General features: G+C 36.6%; 1 long non-coding RNA gene across 1 annotated transcript; it reads right to left on the minus strand.

Moving 5' to 3' along the window:
• Window positions 1–441: 441 nt before the first annotated feature.
• Window positions 442–20,298, minus strand: LOC144961039 (uncharacterized). Its single transcript, XR_013643036.1, has 5 exons — window positions 20,150–20,298; window positions 13,861–14,033; window positions 9,159–9,267; window positions 8,105–8,300; window positions 442–2,899 (listed from the first exon to the last, which is right to left on the minus strand). It is a non-coding gene; the product is annotated as an uncharacterized LOC144961039 (long non-coding RNA).
• Between the last annotated feature and the right edge of the window lie 3,268 nt (window positions 20,299–23,566).

Here is a 23,566-nt window from a genome sequence, read left to right on the forward strand (position 1 = left end):
TCTAACAAAAATAGTACAAATGTAAATCAAAATCATAACCTAAAGATATCATAAGCTAAATTATTAATAACCAAGAACAAACAGGCAGAAGATTAACAGAAAAAAATATCCCATGTCAAAAATACAATTACAAACCAAAGAAGCAGGATAGGCTAGTAAAGAGAAGAAGAAACGACATCACTGTCGGATCGTACACCCATGCGAACATCATAGGTATATGATTCAAGGGTGATGCTCCCATCCAACCACCCGCGCACTGTTAGTCACAGCCAAGGATTCCAGCACAAAACCAAGTAATCCCATTCCAAGACAAATATATAAAGCAACACAGAAAACATATAGGAGGATAGAAAACACAGCAAGTGATCTGCCCATATGGCCATTGATGACATTGTAAAAGTGTTGAAAGAAAAATGAAACATCAAAGAAAACAAGGAATGATAGAGCTATCATCATAATTTTATTCAGGTCAAACAACTGAAATCAACAGAAATAATCATGGATAAAAAAAACATGACAAAATTCAAGTATCATTTTAACGTACAAGACTACATATCTGAGATACTCGACACAACCAATAAACAAATTCATGTGGCATATTGTTTCTATGGCATATCATAGTAAGCATAACATTTAATACGAGGAAAAAACCCCGCAAAGTACCACGCATGAGACAATGTATATACAGTACATCTCAATAATGACATTCTTGAGACCAGAAAAAAAAAAAAAAGTCACTATAGAGAATTGCCAACCAAAATTGGCATTTGAAGGAGTAAAGTACTCGACAATGGACTGTCATATCCAGCCATAGTAGGCTAAATTGTTTTTTTATTTTAGGGACATACGGCACTTGCAACACATTTAGGTCATATCAGCACCAGTAAAAAGGAAGAAAATTGGACAGTTAAAATTTTCTAGATCTACAATTAAAAAGACTAAAGAAAAAAGTAAGACATAGGGGAAATCGCTCAAATAGGGAACAGATGTAGATTCCAAGAGCACACTATCAGTGTAATTATTTTGAGAACACCTGAAAGTCTCAGCACAGGTCCCTACTAAGAGGAATACACTCAAATGTTTACAAATCATATGTTAAAAATATTTTTAAAATATCAAAGTTTATTCAATCTTGGGCTCTCGCCAATAAATCACACAATTTGAGGACAATATACACAAAAGTGAAAAAAAAAAAGAAAGGTAAATGAAACCAAAAAATAAACTGATACCATTAATAACCACAAAAAAAAATAAAATAATACAGGACATAAAAGAGAGATGATTTACAATGAAAAAAAATATCATCTCCCAAAACTGTAACTATACATTCGACTGTTTCCCTCCCAGCCAAGGACTAGTTTTGTTTTTAATGTTTTTACGGGGCTTACAACACATTTAGGTCATTTCCCACCCAGTCATCCATCTACTGCGGAGCCACAGGAGTGCTCATTGAGAAAGGTACGACACTGCAAAAACAGCTGAACATTTTGAAGAAAATCCCAAAAGATTATCAACACTGATCAAAATACGAGGAAATATTTTAAAAATAAACATGTTCTCACAGTCATCTCTACAAGGACATTTACATTTAACATTCCCCCTCCCTCCACAAAACTGTCCTAACATTCTAATCTTCAGCATGGGGTTTATACATTCTTCACATAAGCATTGAAGATAAGTGAATTTACATAAGACTTAAAAAGTTTTTCGGCTGCTTAAGAAAAAAAAAAAAAGAAGAAAGAATACTATACAAACCCCTAAGAATTTTCTAAAACTGTTTTGCAGCCCGATAAGCCTTGTCTTTTCTTGGCACTAAACTTTACTCCACACTAACCTAAAAAAGAATTACAGAATTTTCTTCACAACACAAAACAATCAGTGGAAATTTCCTTATTTTAGTTTGTAAAGCTTTCACACATTGCTCTTGTGGACACCATAATGTCTCAGGAAGCATTTATTCATCACCGTGATTGCAACTTGTACTATAATCCAGACATTTAAGGTTGCATTATTGCAAAGTGGCTTCAACCGCTCAACACTGTTGACTGTTATAAGGACAGCCAGCAAACCTTTGGTAGACAGTGAGGATATATAAGCTATCCTGAGTGCATTAAGCGCAGTTGCCTGTTTACGATTAGTTGCCCTAATAAGATGCTTTCCATTAAGAAATTTCTAATCTGACCCTAATAGTTTTTTGTTTTGTTTTGTTTGTTTTTGAGGGTTTTACGGCGCTTGCAACACATTAAGGTCATATCAGCGCCAGTAAAAATGGAAAAAATGGGATAGTAAAAAGTTCTAGAATTACAATTAAAGCATCCAAGAATAAGGCAGACAAAGGGGAATTGGTTCAAAAGGGAACAGATGTAGATTCCAAGAGCACACTATCAGTGTACTTAAATTGAGATCACCTAAAAGTCTCATCCAGACACAAGCACAGGTCCCCACTAAGAGGAACACACTCAAATGTTTACAAATCATATATAATACATAAATAAAACATAATAGAGTGCATAACAGAGAGATGATTTACAAGGAAAAAAATATCATCTCCCAAAACTAACTATACATTTGACTGTTTCCCTCCCAGCCAAGGTATCCGGCCAGGGCCAGGACAAAACCAAGTAATCTCACTCCAAGACAAAGACAGAAAGCATGTTGGAAAACAGACATAGGGGGATAGAAGACATAGTATGTACCTCCCTGCCCGCTATGGGAGGTCAGGATCCCCACCCAGTAATAGTTTTTAAAAACGATGGACAGCAGATGACCAGATGTAAGAGCGGAACTCTTCCTTGTGATGACAGGTTAGCTCTCCTCTCCTGTTGTGAAATTCAACGTCGATTCCTTCCATCATCCGTGTAGTCACAGCTACTTACTTCTCGTTCTCAACAAACCTTAGCTGGAAAAAAACCCAAAAAAGATAGAGAAAAGATAATCACAATCTTCAACTATATTTATATACATATATATAAAAAAAAAAAAGAAGGAAGAAAGAAGAAAAAGAAAAGTCAGAAAAATAATATCCGAACTTAACACGCTATGTGGAAAAATAAATATAAAAGACATCTTATTACACTTAAAGGAGGCTGCATTTATTATTTTCCGCACCGCAATGCGATTTATGCGCCCAAATTTCAGACAATCACACTCACACATACTGTGGAATAGAACACTTACACTGGCGAACATTCAACTCAGTCATAGTCATTCACAGTATCAGATTTATCAAACTTTCACACCTACCGCCTACAGACTATCCCAAACGTATACTTTCTCTCAGAATCATCAAAGGCCTAGTTTTCCTTTACTACTCCAAAATAAAAAAATAAATAAAAATTAGGCACCACCGAAGTTATTGTAGTAAAGGAAAACTAGTCCTGTGAGTCTTTAGTCGAAGGAAACGATCCATGATGGAAGTTGGAAGTGACTAGGTATGACTTTAGATGTAAGTATGAGCAGTGATGTCACCAAGATTTTGAAAGATCGTCGTTGTTAGAGAGCAGCTTCCCTTGGTGTTTAGAGTCTAGGCTCAGGCAAAGCTGCAACATTCCTCAATTTCATACCTTTTTTCCCGTTATTTTGTTTTCGATGCTTCTTTCTTTTTACAAAAATTTGCCTAATTTTACCAATTTGGGGAAATTTGCCAAAATATGCAGATCGCCCACTTAAGGCCGCAGATAATGCAGATGACAGCCTGCCAAACTTCCCAGGACGAAAAGTGTATTCTACGTCCCTAAAAAGTGTAAAAGCAAAAAAGTGTATTTTGTCCGCACATGTGGAAAAAAAGAGTACACGCTATACAAAAATTTATATAAAAGCTAACACCAAACCAGGCCTGTAAATGGTTGGTGAAAAAGTTGTCGGAACTTTTTGAACAGTGAAAATAGACACAACAGGACAAAAAATGGACACAACACAGACACGTCAATTGACCAGTCAAATCATGTCACTTTCCCTTAGTTATTTATAACGAGGTCCTTATTTTATGGCACCCAAAAAACAAAAAAAATCCCAATTATTTGAGGGCCCAGGTCTGAGTTAGTTGTAAAATGAAAGGAAGAGAACAATTCCTACCCTTTTGAAGGATGTGTAACTTCGCTCTTGTTTGTGTTAAATGTTTACGCTGATTCTTTCGTTTATTTGGATTAATTCTTATAGAAGAAGAAGAAGAAGAAGAAGAAGAAGAAGAAGAAGAAGAAGAAGAAGAAGAAGAAGAAGAAGAAGAAGAAGAAAAAAGAGGAAAAGAAGAAGAAGAAAAAAGAGAAAACAATGAAAAAGAAGAAGAAGAGGTGGTGCGAGAGCTTTCGAAGAAGAATATATATTTCGAAGAAAAACAATTATTTCGCATTATTTATTTCCGTCTTACATCTGGATGGAACCAAAAAAATATAGAGACTGAGAAATAAGAACCGGAGATATGCATGTGTGTCGGTAGCAAAATAGAGAGAAACCTTCCGGTTCGGTTCGACACACTTTTGTGCGTGCGTTATTTACTGACTAGGTGTGTGTGTGTGAAGACGAATCGCGCGAACTTTGCGACCTCTCTCTCGCTGGCTGTGGCACAGTAGGCAGGCAGTGAATACATCCACGGCTAGCGGAGCATGTAGGTGACACGATAATATTATAGCTTTTGTTTTGTCTTGTCTTTTAAAGTCGGCAAATGAAACGGAATAAAATATTTTTTGCGAGGAACGAAATAAGTCTTTTATTTTCTTTTTTATTGGTTCTGTTCTTTGACGTTACGAATTTTATTTTTACTATTAATTTTAAAAAATAATATATTAGCACTCATAGAGAAAATCGTACTGTCGGAAATCCGACAATAGACGGAAGATTTACAGGCCTGAATGAGGTCCTTATTTATGGTACCAAAAAAAATTATCCCAATTCTGAGTTTGTAAAATGAAAGGAAGAACAATTCCTACCCCTTTGAAGGATGTGTATCTAGTGCTTGACACGGGAAGCTGCGTATCTTCGCTCCTGTTTGTGTTAGTTTACGCTCATTCTTTTGTTTATTTGGATCAATTCTTATAGAAGAAGAAAAAGAAGAAAAAGAAGACGATGAGGAAGAAGAGGAGGCGGTGCGGTTGTGTGAGAGCTTTTGCAGAAGAATAGATATTTCGAACAAAAACAATTATTTCGCATTATTATTTTTCTGTCTCACATCCAGACGGAACCAATAAATCATAGGGAAAAAGAAATAAGACACGGAGAAATGCATGTGTGTCGGTAGCAAAATAGAGAGAAACCTTCCGGTCCGAGAAGCTCCAACACACTTCTGTGCGTGCATTATTTACTGACTAGGTGTGTGTTTGATGACTCGCACGAACTTCGCAACCCTCTTTCGCTGGCTGTGGTACAGTAGCCAGGCAGTGAATACATCCACGTCTAGGTGACATGATAATATTATAGCTAACCGATAGACGGCCTAGTTTTGTTTTGTCTTTGATGCGAAAAATATTTTTTTTTTTTTTTTAAAGTCGGCATTTGAAACAAAATAAAATCTGAATTTCTCGAGGAATGAAATAAGTCTTTTATTTTCTTTTTTTATTGGTTCTATTCTTTGACGTTACGAATTTTATTTTTACTATTAATTTTTAAAAATAATATATTAGCACTTACAGAGAAAATCGTACTGTCGGAAATCCGACAATAGTCGGAAGATTTACAGGCTTGCACCAAACCAAAATAAAAATAAACTCTGCCTCTGACCTTCATCATTCAAGCAATCTCTGGCGATCGATTTATCGAGAAACCAAAAAGTAATGACCATTTTAAATTAGTATAAGGCTCAGAAATTGCAATATCAAAGGAAATTGCTATCGAAACACTCAAAGAAATGACCAAAAGACCCTTAACATGTTGGTAGTATTGGTGCTAGTGTCAGTGGAAGAAGTGGTGGTTGTTGTAGCGATGGTGCTCCAGTGGTGGTGGTGGTGATGATGAGCTGTGGTGGGGGTGGTGGTAAAAGTGATGTTGTGGTGGTTGTGGCAGTGATGATGATGTACTAAATGAAGTTATATGATGGTGATATCTGCTAGCCCAGTACATTAGATATGAGTAAGTTTTGAGCTGTCTTCAATTCAATAGATGACATTTTGAAACAGTAGCAAGATATTTCCATATATGTTATCTAATGATCCATATCTCTCTCTCTCTCTCTCTTTTGAGCATTCACTACTACTACTACATACTACCAATACTATTACTTTAGTCAAATGATAGGAAATTCGCAAGTATGTAATATGCAAAGACAAGTTAAATACTTAAATGGTTCTAGAGAATTCATTTTGAACCAAATACCATTCCTAAAGCTGCCCACTTTGTAATTCTAGACTCGTACAAAATAATATAGAAGAAAAAAGATCATTATAAATTTTATAAAGCAAAATAGAGTAATTTTACTTATTATCAATAAAAGGAAATAACCCATTTATATTTAAGCTTTTTAGCAATACAGTTTTTAATTGAAGGCTTCATAGTCAAAGATGTTAGTTCAATTAAATTTTCACTTAGAATATTCTATGTAATAAGTGGCAAAAACTTAAATGCCTGAGACTAAAGTATAAAATAAGCTGATATATATGCATAATTCTATGCAAATCCTCAAAAAATGTATGAGAAAAATATTGGTGAAAACCGGCATCATATAAGCAACTGAAATGATAACTATAATACTAAATGTGATGCATCATTCATTCAGAAACACGGTAGTTGGTGTACGACATGTGTGTATCAATGCATCAAATGTATCATCAACATAACTCACATCACATATCTTTAAAAAGATCGTACTATATCCCTTGGAATCGTATCTGCATAATTGGGTCAAAAAATCGTACTAAAATACGCTAAATCGTACTGGTTGGCAGGTCTGTATTATCCCAGCGAACACCAGACTTAAACCTGAAACTCAAATGTCAACATTTTGCTACACCAGAAAAGAGGAAGTGCAAACTTTTAATTGACCATATGTATTTGGTTAATTTGACCTACACCATTTGTTTTCATTTTGCTATTTAAGGTTTCTAAAATGCCTGTTATATGCAAGACATTTAAGGTTGGGTGAGAAGAGGGGCGTCGGGAGAGATGAGAAGCGACAGTGATTAGATAGCGGATTCATAGATAAAGACAGCAAGTGTTGAGTGTGTAACCAGCAATGCTATGGGCTGGCTTTGTTTTCATATTATAGAACACATTATGCCACATTTAACCATCACACATGCTTTGTAAAATATACTCAACACAGAAATCTCGAAAAACTAGGCCCGGTCCCACGGTTGAGATTTCCCTGTTGCACTGCATAACAGATTATTTACAAGAAGAAAAAAAAAAAATCATCTCCCAAAATGACAGTTATACATTTGACTCTACCAGACATGCCAAATTGAAAACTTCAAATTTAGTAATTTTTATGTCAATTTGTTTTAGTAATTTGACAAGGAAATTCGTAATTTCTGAAATTGTGTATGAACAACCACAATATTATTATTATCATTATTATAGTAGTAGTAGTAATTATTATTAATATAACAGTAGTATAGTAGTAGTTGTTCTTCTCATTATTATTATTAATATTATCATAAAGTATTACTAAGAATTAAAAATTTGTAATTTTCCATAAAACTTATTATTCGGCCACGAAACTTGTCTAAAATTCGTAAGATTCAGCTTGTATGCTCTACTGACCAAGATCAGGAAAGAATGAAGTAATCTCATTTCAAGACTAAGACAGAAAGCAAGCTTGAAAAAGATAAATAGTGATAGAGGACAGAGCCATCCACTATGAGAAATAAAAAACTGCATCCAGGACTTCCACTATGAACCAAGGATATTTCTGGTATTGCAAGGTGGCAGGGTCATTTGTGAAACTGGAAACAATGAACCGAAGAACATTTTCTCTCTCTTCATGATAGATGCTAGAATTTTAGAGTTACTTAAACCACGTAAAAAAAAAGAAAAAAGAAATGCAACACAAACCAGAGGCACCCATTTCCCATTTTTAAAAAAGGAGAGAGAGAGAGAGAGAGCGAAGTATCAAAAGCATTCAAACATGCTTTCTCTCTTTTTTGAATTGTTCACCATGCTTTGCTTTCATTTGTACCTTTTCCTCAGGAGGTAGTTCCTCTCTGTATTTTCTCAAATTCTCTCTCCTGGATCTGGTAAGCTTCAGCTGTTACAGGGTAAGACATGAGCTTAGTCCAATATTAACCATTTGCCTTCTTGGTAAGTGACTGGACGGAAGACTGCAATCAACCTCACCACAATTCAATTTCATACGGACTGTCCATCTGGGAGGTCTGAAAAAGTTAAAACAATTATTCTCTCCTCTAATCATAATCAAAATTGTATAAAACGTAACACACACACACACACACACACACACACACAGAGAGAGGAGAGAGAGAGAGAGAGAGAGAGAGAGAGAGAGAGAGAGAGAGAGAGAGAGAGAGAGAGAGAGAGAGAGAGAGAGAGAGAGAGAGAGAGAGAGAGAGAGAGGAGAGAGAGAGAAAGACAGAGAATGCCTAGACGATATCTTCATGTCTTATGATGTTGTGGCAGAAGGGCATAATTTAAAAATTCTTAAATTAATTAATCGTAAATAACAAAAAAGAAAAAAGAAAGACAAGTAATAATAATATGAACATGCTCCAATTACTGTCGTATACATTGACGTTGGTAAATAATCATCCGATGATTTCTGGTTGATTTGTCAGTTGACTAAGAAATTATAGATCTAGATAATTCTGTGTACCACTGGAACAAACTGAGTGACACTTTACGATGAATAATCATGTTTTAAAACTATGCCAAGTTGTTAATTACTTTGTAAAATGTATTAGCAGAATTAAAAACCTCATGGCTGAAAAATGTATGAGACTGGTAGTACACACCTCTAACTAACAGAACTGAAATCCCCTGCTCTTTTGGTCTCCGAAAGTCAATTTTCAAATATATCCATGGCTTAGCACAATATCGTCCACTATGGGAGGTCGAAATAAATAAATTTTAAAAACCCACCCAGAGACAGCCTGTCAATAGCCCCCAAGCCAACAAGCAACTTAAAACAAGATGTAGGACTGTAATGACATAAGGTGCTCATATAATTTTTTTTATTCGACATAAACAATGCCAGTTTGCCAAAGTAGCCTACTCACTTCATAGCTCCGTACTTGAAAGGGAATGATCTATAGCCACTGAAAGACATCTTAGCCAAATGGTCAGAGTATTTCTTCTTCGAAAAGCTTGAAATGGCACCTTACACTGCTGAAAAAGTAAAAAACAAAAACACAACATCAAGTGAAGGAAAGATCCAAGATTGTGGTATCCCTGTAAGTAGACACTTCCCCTGCTCTTGGTTGCCATATCATGGAGGTCGATTTGAATGTCGATTTGACTATAAAATAGAGGAAGATAAAAAATTGAAAATAACACATAACATACAGGCCTGTAAATGGTTGGTGAAAAAGTTGTCAGAACTTTTTGAACACGCGAAAATAGACACAACAGAACAAAAACATGGATTAATTACACAACACAGATATGACACATCAAATGACTTGTCAAATCATGCCACTGTCCCCGACTTATTTATAATGAGGTCCTAATTCTATGGTACCAAAAAAAACAAAATCCCAATTATTTGAGGATCCTGGTCTGAGTTAGTTGTAAAATGAAAAGGAAGAGAACAATTCCTACCCTTTTGAAGGATGTGTATCTCGTGCTTGATACGGGAAGCTGCGTATCTTCGCTCCTGTTTGTTTGTGTTCAATGTTTACGCTGATTCATTTGTTTATTTGGATTAATTCTCACAAAAGAAGAAGAAGAAGAAGAAGAAGAAGAAGAAGAAGAAGAAGAAGAAGAAGAAGAAGAAGAAGAAGAAGAAGAAGAAGAAGAAGAAGAAGAAGAAGAAGAAGAAGAAGAAGAAGAAGAAGAAGAAGAAGAAGAAGAGGAGGTGGTGCTTTCGTGTGAGAGGTCTCGAAGAAGAATCTATATTTAGAAGAAAAACAATTATTTCGCATTATATCTTTTCCGTCTCACATCCGGACTGAACCAATAAAATATAGAGCAAAAGATATGAGAACTGGAGAAAGGCATGTGATTCGACACACTTCTGTGCGTGCGTTATTTACTGACTAGGTGTGTGTTGACGACTCGCGTTAACTTCCTTAGCGACAAAGATAATCTGTGCTTCGTGACACTCTCGCAGTAGCCAGGCAGTGAATACATCCACGTCTAGTGGAGTGTAGGTGACATGATAATATTATAGCTAACCGATAGACGTTTTATTTTGTCTTTGATGCGACAAATAAAGTTTTTTTTTAAGTCGACATTTGAAACGGAATAAAAATATTAGCACTTATAGAGCAAAATAGTACTTTTGGAAATCCGACAATAGACGGAAGATTTACAGGCCTGAACATAATATGAAGCTAATGTTACATGATTGAAGACATAAGAAACATAATTTGCCATAACTTTTATCCATATTTCACTGAAACAATTGCAAATAATACTCCTCTATGATTTAACATGTTTGAGCCAAAATGTAAACGAGTCCACTCCGCTTAAGCTCACACTCCGCTTATACGCCACACATACCAGTAAAAAATGTTTCACTCTCTCTATATATAATTGCTCTGTTTACGCTGATTCTTTCGCTTATTTGGATTAATTATTATAGAAGAAGAGGAGGAGGTGGTGCGGTCGTGTGAGAGCATTTGAAGAAGAATATATATTTCGAAGAAAAATAATTATTTCGCATTATTATTTTTCCATTTCACATCCAGACTGAACCAATAAATCACAGGGAAAAAGAAATAAGACACAGAGAAATGCATGTGTGTCAGTAGCAAAATAGAGAGAAACCTTCCGCAGGCCTGTCAATGGGTGGTGAAAAAATTGTCTGAACTTTTCGGGGATACGAAAATAGACCAAATAAACCAAAAAAGTGGATTAACAACACAACCCAGATATGACACAAATGCCATTCCTGGTGCCTCAATTTTCCTCACATAGCAAGAAAAGAAATCGCCGTTGGTGTCTTGTTCTTCAAGCCACGACCATTTAAATTTATTCTTAACACATTTTTCTAAGGTAAGTAAGTCCGATCTGCGATTTAACAATACTTCAGGCATAATGAATAGGAAGAATAATTGAATTAATAAATAACTGAAAAACTACGGTCGTGCGAGAATAGAGGAAAAGAAGATCGGTCGTATGCCAAACGAGTGAAAACTTCCGATATAAGTATTCATTCGAAGAAAAATATCTATTTCGCATTCATATTTTCTGGTTCACTTTCAACCGGATAGAGATAATGAACTGAACTGAAAAAAAGAAGAATGTGTTTTATGTGTGTGTTTTGTTTTTAAGGGTTTTACGGCGCTTGCAACACATTTAGGTTATATCAGCGCCAGTAAAAAGGAAGAAAATGGGATAGTAAAAAGTTCTAGAATTACAATGTAAGCACCCAAGAAAAAGTAAGACATAGGGGAACTGGGAACAAATAGGGATTAGATGTAGATTCCAAGAGCATACCACCAATGTACTTAGTTTGAGATCACCTAAAAGTCTCATCCAGACACAAGCACAGGTCCAAACTAAGAGGAATACACTCAAATGTTTACCAATCATATAATATAATATGTAAACTCAACATAATACAATGCATAACAGAGATTTACAAGGAAAAAAATATCATCTCCCAAAACTATAACTATACATTCGACTGTTTCCCTCCCAGCCAAAGAGCTCCAGCAAGGATCAGGACAAAACTAAGTAATCTCATTCCAAGACAATGACAGGAAACAATTGGAAAACGGGTAGGGGGGATACAAGACACAGCATGTACCTCCCCGCCCACTATGGGAGGTCAGGATCCCCACCCAGAAAAGAAGAATGGAACGAGGTGTGTGTATCAGTAGCAAAATAGAAAGAAACGGCCTGGTCCCCAACACACTATGTGCGTTAGTTGATTACTGACTACGAATTGTGATCGACGATTCGCGAACGCGAGACACTAGTTAGTTACATGCAGGTAGACACACAAGTCTGTGGGCAGACAGTAGACAGTGAACAAGTACACGTCCGGGTAGTGTGGAGGTGGTGATAATTATTGACAAGATGGAATGCTGTCTGGTTTGTTTTGTCTTTGACGAGATAAGTATAGACCTGTAAATGAGCTCTATAAAAACTGACTCAAACTCTTCGTATCGTATCAGAAAAATCCAAAGAATCGAGATGAATAGTAAACAGCCAGCTCATTTGAGCAAAACAATGGCAGAAAACTAATTTATGTGGGAATTAATTAGGCTACTTACAATTGTTTCTCATAATTAAGTACCCACATCAGTGAAGAAACGGTCAACCAGTTTGTGTACAACGTGAGGCAATCGAGATGAGCTTGTAGCAATAATAAAACTTTCGATTTGAAGGTTTCTTCATAACGCACTTCCGGCTTTTGCATTAAACTTTTAGGCTCTACCAAGTATATGTGGTCAATTTTGACTTAGACGAAACAGTGAAATTTAACTCTTCGTATCGTATCAGAAAAATCCAAAGAATCGAGATGAATAGTAAACAGCAAGCTCATTTGAGCAAAACAATGGCAGAAAACTAATTTACGTGGGAATTAATTTGGCTAGTTACAATTGTTTATCATAATTAAGTACCCAAATCAGTGAAGAAACGGTCAACCAGTTTGTGTACAACGTGAGGCAATCGAGATGAGCTTGTAGCAATCATAAAACTTTCAATTAGAAGGTATCTTCATAACGCACTTCCGGCTTTCGCATTAAACTTTCTCATACTTTTAGGCTCTACGAAGTAAATGTGGTCAACTTTGGCTTAGACGAAACGAAATTTATCGCTCGGCGGCTCAGTTAAAATTGGCAACCATTGGGAACATGACAGGGTTGGAAAGTGAAAAGATAATTTCACAAAGGCTGTGTGAAAATACACTGAGGTGTGTTCAGACACGGCAATTCTAAGAAGCCTTGGCAATATATCCATTGTAAATATAAACGCCCTTGAGCAATGCGTAGCACTGTGGAACATTCCTAACTACTTCACGTCATTTGACTACGATTCATGAATTCTTTCTTTCTTTCCTTTTAAAAAATATTTGAATTTGACGAATTGACTGATTTCAGTTAATTTACTGAGAATTTACAGGTCTAAATGTTTTTAATACTCTCGTCGAGACACAAAATAAAACATTTTTCTTTTACTTTTAGTTGGTTCTGTCTTTTGATGTTGCGAATATATATATATTTTTTTTAAATGTCAGAATTTATAGAGCAAAATCGTACTGTCGGAATTCCGACATTTGTTGGAAGATTTACAGGCCTGCTTCCGGTCCGAGAAGCTCCGACACACTTCTGTGCGTGCATTATTTACTGACTAGGTCTGTGTTTGAAGACTAGCGCGAACTTCGCAACCGTCTCTCGCTGGTTGTGGCACAGTAGCCAGGCAGTGAATACCTCCACGTCTAGATGAGCATGTAGGTGACATGATAATATTATAGCTAACTGATAGACAGCCTAGTTTTGTTTTGTGTTTGATGCGACAAATAATTATTTTTTTAAAAGTCAGCATTTGAAAGGGAATAAAATCAGATTTTTTTTGAGGAACGAAATAAAAGTCATTTATTTTCTTTTTTTATTGGTTCTGTTCTTTGACGTTACGAATTATATTTTTACTATTAATTGTTTTTTAAAATATTAGCACTTATAGAGCAAAATCGTACTGTCGGAAATCTGACATAAGTCGAAAGATTTACAGGCCTGACTTAAGTCTAAAAGAGAATAATACTTTTATCTCTCATAACTGCGGTAACATAAGAATCATTTCATTTACCAAATCTGTGGGATCTGAAAACTTCACTCAGGTTACAATAAAAATTGCTTCCAAATGCAGTCTGTCATCCATGTTGAATACACATCACCGGTTTACCAGGACTTTGTCGCCGTTGCGGACTGTGAGAATTAACAGACCATATATAGATTGACCACTGTGCCAATTGACGCCACCTTTAAGAAAAAATAAAAAAGCAGTAAATGTCATAACAATAGTAAATAATTCATTTAAAAAAAATTAAAACTTAAACTTGCTCAGTGTGTAATTTTTAAAAATCAAACAATAAGATTTAACCCATTAAAGGCGAGATTCAATCTTACTAACACCAGATCTTAGTCTTAACTCACTAAATCCTAGCCCTCTACTCTCCCAAGAGATTTTTCATACTTTTTAAAATCCCCAGGTGTAATGCAAATTCGTTATCCCTCCCCTGACACCTGTCTGGGGATGACGAAAATTCATTATCCCCAGACACATATTTGAAACTCCGCTCTTTTAAACAATTATCCACATTCCAGAATATGGAATGTTTCCAAATGCACATAGAAATAAGGAAAGTTAATAAAATATATATAAAAACAAAATTAACCAACAATAAATCAGTTGTTACTACATATACACAATATGCGTCGACTTCGAATTGGGTGTCATGGCCGAATGGTTTAGTCGTCTGCCCTGGAAGTTTTACCAGAATCGGCGTTGTGGGTTCAAATCCTGGTTCCGCCACTTTTTAAAAAATTCCGTCTTCTTTTTACAGAACGTTGAAAGGGATAAATGTCCCATCCATCCTCCCCCCAACTTTTTTTTTTTTTAAACTCTCTCTCTCTCTTGGTTCCTTTCTAGTTTCTAGCAAATTGTTATATTCGTCCCCACTCCGATCTGAAAAAGTGTCGAAAAAGAATAATTAAAAAGCAAACAAACAGAAATATTCAGAGAGCGACCAAATGGTCAGAGGAGAAAAAACAAACAATTTAAAAAATAAATAAAATAATTTTAAGAAATTCATGCTCAGAAACGGAACAAAAGGCCAAACAAAAGGGAGAAAAGAATAGACTCGCTCAAAAAAAACAAAAAAATAAAAATAAAGGGGGTGGGGATGGGGGGGGACATTTATCCCTTGCAACGTCCGGTAAAAAGGTGTCTGGGGGTAACGAATTTTCAATGGGAATAATGACAGCCTTTAATTCTTTAATGAATACTGGGGATGTAGGATCTTTCCGAAAATAATTTTCCTATTGTCTTAAACGTCTGTTGTACATTAATATTTGTTTAAGATTTATCTAGGCATGAATAAAATTCTGGATGTGAATCGGTTTTCTTTTTTTACTTTTTATTTTTATGTCTATCGTAACCCTATTTTTGGCTTTGCGACGACAAAAAAAACAAAAAAAACCGAACTGATCAAAGCAGCTCTCACTGGCTGAAAATGTTATTGCGATACCAAGCATTGTGCCAAGAATGGTGCTATAAGTTTCTGTGGTAACCAGTCACTTCATAAAACTAAAACAAATTAGCACTGGCACCAGTGTCAGTGACCAGTACCTTATCACTATCCATCATAATGTGGAATCTGGAAAAGGAATGAACCGTTTTAGTATCATGAATGAGAGTAGCTAATTCTCAAAATGCGCATGTGCGACTCGGGTGTCCAATAACTCTGTTAATATATTAATATTACTTAATACCCTGGGGATAATCACAGCCTCTTAATCTAATGGGCTTGACGAACCTAAGTAAGACAGCTTTATTTTCATTCAACCCAACCAATTTTAAGGTAATACCGCAAACTCGGGGACCCAAATAATTCTGGGGGTTTGGGAGGGGAAAACTTTTTTAAAAAAAGTCTAGTAGGGGTTTTGGGAGGGGAGAGCCTTTTTTTTTTTAAGTCCCCCCCCCCCCCCCCCCCCTCCCAACAAATCCCCAAAGAATTTTAAAGAAAAAGTTTCCCCCCTCCCAAAACCCCAAAATTATTTGGGTCCCCGAGTTTGCGGTAGTACCGATTTTAAAACATTGCCACTATGAAAGGTGCGATTGCGGTTTCCTTTTTTTTTTGCCCCCGACACCTCGACTTTGAACGTGAAAACAAGATTCGGTTCCGCCGACTCAGCGGCTGCCCTTTTTTTAAACACTTTTAATGGGGAATTCAATCCAATAACATCTCAAAGAACTCAGCTTTTTCCATAGATTGGAGCATTTATTCTTCTCACTTTACTACCTATACACAAATGGAGCTATTCCTTTCACTATGATGTGATGTGTGGTTATAGTTTGAAAATAGACACTTGTAATAGGCACTTTCATGAATTTTTCAAAGGGGACTAAAGGAAATAAAACCATGTTATTTGGATAGAGCTTGAAAAACCATTTAAAATGATATATGATACAACACTGTAGCTCAATTGGTTCAAAAGTTATGGATTTTTATATCGACAATTTCTCCTTATATAGCTATATAAGAAAATATTCTTGAAAATTGTGACCGAAAAATTGATGAATTTAGGGTTTCTCCCTTTTAGAGAGCAACTATGTTAAAAAAAGAGCATATTATTACATGTTTCACCTAATATAATCAATAGAGGTACTAGACCAAAGGAAATAATGCAAGAAATTAATCACGCAACATTGTTATGTAATGATTATGTAACATTACGTGTGATTGAGCAATGGCGCTGTACCGTATGCGAAAACCCGATTTACAAATCGGACTATAAAAACTGTCCTATTTAACAGATATTGACAAATGATATATCATTTTAAAGGTCTTTTCAAGCTCTATCCAGAAATATGAAAAGGTAATAGCTAATTTCCCTTTGTACCATGTAACCGAAGTCTATAAATATATTTTGTTTCAAAACTATCGGCTGATATTTTTTTTAAAGTTCGGGGTCACTGAGGAAACAAAAGGTAAACCAAATTAAAATGACAGCAAATTAACATACCTGGATCCACAGCAAGGCAGAAACAATTCTTCAAGAAGACAATATCAGAGTCAAAGGAAGTGAAGATCCTCTGTCACAATATCAGTGATGATGTCTAAAACTTTTACTCTGAACTCTGTAGACTCATCCTCCCGCCAGTAAGATATGGTAAAAATATCCCTCTTCTTGGACAATTTGACAATTCGACCATTGTAAAGAATATCTTCTCCCTCAACATTCCAGGTGTGAATAATATAGCATCCGATGACCTCTTTCGGCTGATCGAAAATTTGAGTTAAATATCCAAGAAGAGGCCTTTTTACATTTCTGAAGATAGTATTTGACAATCCAGATGAGTCCTGAAGCGCACCGGTGACATCATTTGCAATTTTGGCTCTTCGCACTCTGTCCTTCTTTTGTTGCTTTACCCTCTGCCGTTTCACCAGCTCCATTTGCAATGCAGACTGGCGTAGATTAAAGCTGGACTTCTTTATGCCCTGGCACCTTGCAAACAGGATGATTTTTGATTGCTCTTCATTGGACTTGCTGTCTAGCCAATCAAGTGTTCCGTTGGTCTTCACCTTGACTTTGGCATCGATATAATCTAGAGCAGCATTTGGGGCTCGCCTCATCTGTTTGTCAAGAATGCCCAGGGTTCTCTCTGCCCATATGTTGTGTGCTGGGGCGGTGTCAACTCTTCCAGCCATGACAGCTGCAGAATTTGCACCCTCAGGCATGTACTCTTTCAGTTGTCGTGTCAGAATAGACACAAACTCCTGAAGAATACATTCTGTAGACAAATACAAATCAGCCTCATCTCTATCAACTATTTTTAAAGACTGAAGAACTGTGTCTTCTTCCATAAAGTGTCGACCGAACACATCCTCGGTTGCGGAGTACAGTCGATCCGGGGCATGGGCGAGTGTCTGAATCTTAGGAATGATGTTGATCAAAGAATGAGCTATTCCTGCATGGTTCCTAACAGAGGACGAAGTGTAGCAAAGAGGCATCCATGGTGCTGTGATCGATTTACCCACCATCCCCAAAAGTTGCAGGTCATTGAGAATTTTCGGATTCGACAGATCGGTGGCGAGGCAATTTGCAAGAGTTGTTGCACTGCACTGTGTCCTCAGATAGGTGACCAATTGGTGGCGATAACGATAAATAGTTCCAGCCAGATGAAAAAGAACATGGAGACGATTCCCAACATACCTCAAGAACGTTCCTGGTTTTAAATCCTCCGACTTAAGAAAAATTTTAAAACCAAGAGGGTCACCCTTTTCCTTGTATTGAATCTTGTAAATCCCCTGAATAACACTTACAGCACAGCTTGTTCCTCCAAGGGTTTTCCCATGAAGATTTCTCTTACTGTCCAGCTTTCTAAGAGCTGAACGGGCGCCATTTGCCAGGCCATCCAAAGGGTGGAGGTTGCACTTGAGATCCAACAAGCTTTTGTTCAATTTCTCCTCCAGCAGCACCACGGCAGCATGATTGGCAGCAGCCCGATCTGTTAAAGTACATAAAATTTTTCCTTTTATGGCATCACACACATCAATATGTGGGATACCTTTGTAAGAAGCATAAGCCATCCCAATGTTGTCCAAAGTGTCTGAAATATGATGTACATAATCCTCTGCACATCCACCAGGCAATTGAGCTGCATTAAGGGTGAGTATTGATGACTTTGTTGAAATATGTATTTCATTGTGTTGTCCATCAACCATTGTGGCATCCCATGATAAGGTCATTGCATCAGATGACAGAATTGTTTCAGCAGACTGAATGTCAGCAATTACTCCCATCTCACGTGCCATTCTGGTAGCTGTCGATATGTTTGGGACTGACAATAAGGAAGAACCAGTGAGACACTGAACTGCATATTTTACAACTGTGCCAGTGGTAGCTGCTGGTACCTCATTTGACAGACATTTGTATATGACCTTTCTTATGGAGCAGGAGTAACTGTTGCCAGTTTTATTTTGGATGATAGAGCAAGATGGCGCTGAAGTCTCTTCTAATAGAGCGATATAATAATCAATTTGAATATGGCAATCCTTCAGCTCTGTTTTTAAATCTCTGTTCAAGGAAAACAGTTGATTCAGATCAGATGTAATTTTTTTATTTTCTTTTACTAACTGTTTGTTCTCATTGGTCAAGGCCAAGTTGGTGTCTTTAAGAATCTGAATAGAATGATCCTGATTCAGATTTTTTTTCTCCAAGTAGGAAATGAAAATAATATATCCATGACAAATATTATCAGGATCTGGAGGGAGATACTGAAATGTTTTTAATACATCAATTAAGGTAGACACAGGGTCCATTTTGATTTCTTTGTCAGGTTGAAGTTTTCAAAAGCTGTATTGGAATGCTGAATCTGAGAGGGAAGGGGGAAAATACAACCACAAAAAATAATTGAGACAAGAGCCAGAACTATTATATTGTCATTAATTAACAATTATTAATAACAAAGTAATAAGTGGTGATGATATGAAGATGGTGATAATAATGATGGACGATTATGATGTTGGAAAGTTGGAAGAGATGATGAAAAAAAAAGACAAAAGTTGTAGACGAAGACCCATTCTAAACTAAAATTAAAATTCTAAAAACACATTGTTTTCACTTCAATATAAGTCAAATTAAATTAACATAGTGGAAAAATATAATAATCATAAATAAAAACGAGACCAAGTTTCATTTAAAATGAACAAGATCCCCATCTATTACGATAAATTTTAAAACGAAAGTAGCTTAATAGACACAAAGAAGAAAAAACCTATTATCGATAGATTTCCGCTCGACTTCAGGTCTGGTGGTATCAGACCGCCTTTCTTTACGGTTCTAAAAAACACATTGCCGGTGGATGAAATGAGATGAAATTTGGAATACAACACATTGAAATGTTAAGCTTTAACTGCAATAAAGTTTGAAAACATTATATTTTCAACAAAAAAAATTGTAAATCAGTAAAAACTTGCCTTTCTTCACTCTGCTGTATCTTCTGAACCAATGAATGGATCTCGATGAAACAAAGACTGTTGAAAAATGCGCGATCTCCAGAAAACAATGATACCTGATACGACCCCGTTCATTTATCAAAAAACACAAAAATACGTAGATATCCGTAGGCCCCCTCCGCAGGACCGTAAAAACCCGGTCACAGCTTCTCGAGGCGATAGCGGCGTCAACGACGGCAGTGAAAATCGTATCGGTGAAAGTGCCTACTTGTAAACAAACTAAAAATCCCATTCACATTGGTTACGGCTACGGCGAAAGCAAAAGTATTCCGACTAAAATAATAGTGCTAATCAACTAGAGGATGCATTAAACAAGATATAAACAACAACAACAAAATAATACATCAAGCTCACCATTGTTCAGGAGAACAAACTCGGCGTCCGAGCAGGGGTAATTAATTTTTTCCCCTGACTCGTATTTGATGCCTACTAAGTTCGCCATCTTGAGATTGAAAACAGGGTTGCCAGATTATTTTTCAACAAAATGCCAGGGGAAGACTCAAAAAATGCCAAAACACTCAAAAAAATGCCAAAGTCTGTTGACTCCCACCCCCACTAAGAAAACTACTCACTTTTGATAGACAATTTACTATCATATCCTGGTGGCTTGCGTGTTTTCTTTTCTGTTTTTTTTTTTTTGAATTATACTAAATTTCCTGTTGGGGTAATTATTTACCTACTGACTACTAAGTGGAGTGCTAAACCACTACACCACGGTTGGATTTTAAGAATGAAAAAGAAATGTGAAGATGTTTGTTTTTACGCGTTTAGAAATAATTAAGAAAAGGTGTCATTTGAAGTATAATATACAAGAAAAGAAAATGCCAAATGAAAATGCCAAATGCCAAATGATTTTTCTAATGCCAAACGGTTTTCAAAAATGCCAGATTTTTGGAATCTGGCATTTAAAATGCCAAACTGGCAACCCTGAAGGGCGGGTAGATATGCCAGGGTTGTGAGATTATTCTTATAAAACATGCCATACTACTTTTGGAAAAAAGACAAATATTATAGATATCGCTTTCTTTTTTGCAAAAATGCATATATAATAAAAGAAAAAATTCTCATTGTTTGTCATGCGGTCAATACTTTATAATTATCTATCATTCAGGTAAAATTACACTTAATTTTAGCAAAAGACTCCCCTAATACCAAAATATCAAACCCAGTTAAAATCTTTTTTTTTTGCCAAACTGGTAATTCTGCATTGACGCATGCGCACTTTAACCCGCCAAAAAAAGTTGTCTCACTCAGGGTTGCCAGTTTGGCATTTTAAATGCCAGATTCCAAAAATCTGGCATTTTTGAAAACCTTTTGGCATTAGAAAAATCATTTGGCATTTGGCATTTTCATTTGGCATTTTCTTTTCTTGTATATTATACTTCAAATGACACCTTTTTTAATTATTTCTAAACGCGTAAAAACAAATCTCTTCACACCGGAAAACTTTGCTATTAAAACTCACACCCTGAACTAGCCCTGCCTCCCTCAGATATTCACTCAAATTCAGCCCTCGACAAGTATCCTCGTAAGTTTTCTGGGAATCTCCTGCAAAACTCGTGAAAATTTGCGTCATGGTCGCCTGTTAACCCCAACAGGAAATTTAGTATAATCCAAAAAAAAAGAAAAGAAAAGAAAACACGCAAGCCACCAGGATATGATAGTAAATTGTCTATCAAAAGTGAGTAGTTTTCTTAGTGGGGGTGGGAGTCAACAGACTTTGGCATTTTTTGAGTGTTTTGGCATTTTTTGAGTCTTCCCCTGGCATTTTGTTGAAAAATAATCTGGCAACCCTTGTCTCATTTGTGCTAGCTTGTGCCTCGCTGGGGTGACGCCCCCAGCTGGCTTTTTGCCCCACTATAGCTCGCCTATGGGACAAGCTACAGGTCATCGACGACTGAGAACTTCCCGACCTCCACTTAGTTCTCGATGCTTTTCTCGTCTCGAGAATCTTGGTCGTCGATGCTTCTCGTATTGAGTCCCGAGTCTCGAGACTATACTGCGCGAGCGACGCACGCGTTACTAACAATGTGTACTATCTGCATTGTTCACCCCTCTCTCGCCGGCGATGATTCCAGCGAAGCTCGAGACTTTTTTGCGTCTCGATGCTTTTTTGAGTCTCGAGACTCAAAAAAGTCTCGAGCATCGCTCTAGTCATCGGTGCTTTCATTCAATACCTAGTCATTGGTATTGGGTATTGACGTTATATCATATTTTAAACAGCTAACAAAACACAAACGTCGTAAATAGATCAAAATGGTTATAGGTATCAATGTTTTATTATTATACAAAGTGAATTTATTTAATGTATTTTAAGTTTTAATACAAAAAAGCCATCCAAAGCTCAGTTGAAGTGCTACTTCTCGGGAATTCCCGACTTTTCCTTGGTCATCGAGTTCGGGAAGTTTTGAGTGTTGGTGGCCGATGACTTGAGGTATCATCGAGACTTCCGCTCGACACTAGTGCTGGGTCGAGTTTGAAACCATCAAATCGAGCGGGTTTTCGATCGAGTCCTCTAAAATCGAGCGGGTTTCGAGTCAGTGACGTCATCGAGTAGTGATTCGTTTGAAAAAAAAAATACGAGCATCTCGTTTGCCACAGGAAACTTCACATACCCCTCCCTCTCTTATGTCTGTGGCTGGCTTGACTGCAGCTGGTTATGATGGGGGCTGCCAGATGGCCAAGTTCAAAATTGGTTACTAAAATACTTTTTCTATTAATATTCATTTTAAAAAAAAATCTTTATTTAAAAAAAAAAATGAAAAGATAAGTTTATCCAACTGTAGCGATTGTTTTGTTAATCAAAACCAATGAGTTTTTCAAGGGAGTCAGAATGCTTGTGGTGTTTGGCTATTTAATTGGGGTCTATTTGACTACTTCATCATCATCATCATTGCCTTTTTCACCCTGGGTCAGGGTCTAGGCCACAGACAAACAGTTTCCATCCTTCTCTATCCTGAGCCAACTTTTTTTTTTATCTCATTCCAGGTCTTACCACTTCTCTGTATATCAGCTTCTTTAATTCTTCTCCATGTTCCTCGTGGCCTTCCCCTTGATCTTCTGCCCTGAGGGTTCCAGTCCAATACTTTCTTTGTTATAGTTGAGTCATTCTTTCTAAGCGTGTGTCCAATCCACCTCCATCGTCTTCTTCCTATATCCTCTCCCACTGGTTTCTGCTGTGTTCTTTTCCATACTTCTTCATTTTTTATTCTATCCATCCATTTTATTCTGAGTAGCTTACGCATGCACCTGTTTACGAAAATCTGTACCCTCCTTATACATGCCTGTGATGCGTTCCAAGTTTCACATCCATACAGTAGGACAGACTTCACGTTTGACTACTTGGGCAAGAAGAAATCTGGCTGTCTGGCAGCCTTGATTTAGCAATGACAATCCCGCACAAATCTTTGGGCCTCTTTTTCGTTCACGAAGTGCCCGAATTCGCGTCAAAATATGGGACGAAGCCGTTTCGTATATGCTATTTAAAAAAAATTAATTACGACTCTGCTTATCAATGAATATGACTGAAAGTTGGCACACAGTTAGAAAAAATGTCATTTTAGATTATGTCAAGCGACAAAAGTCGCGCGATTACCAGAAGACCGTTAAAAATAGATTTTTATTCTTTGGAGTAAAATATTTCTAAAACTACCGGGCGTGGAGGTTTTGTCGCTGACAAGGTAATACATGAACATTTCTTCTTTTTGGTTGTAAAATTTCATATGTAATTTTTTCGAGTATTTTTCCCGGATTTTAAAAACACCATCCTAA

The sequence above is a fragment of the Berghia stephanieae genome, unplaced genomic scaffold (assembly GCF_034508935.2).
Source record: "Berghia stephanieae isolate SIO BIC M18660-M18661 unplaced genomic scaffold, UCSD_Bste_1.3 scaffold13, whole genome shotgun sequence".
In the NCBI taxonomy this organism is placed as follows: Eukaryota; Metazoa; Mollusca; class Gastropoda; order Nudibranchia; family Aeolidiidae; genus Berghia; species Berghia stephanieae.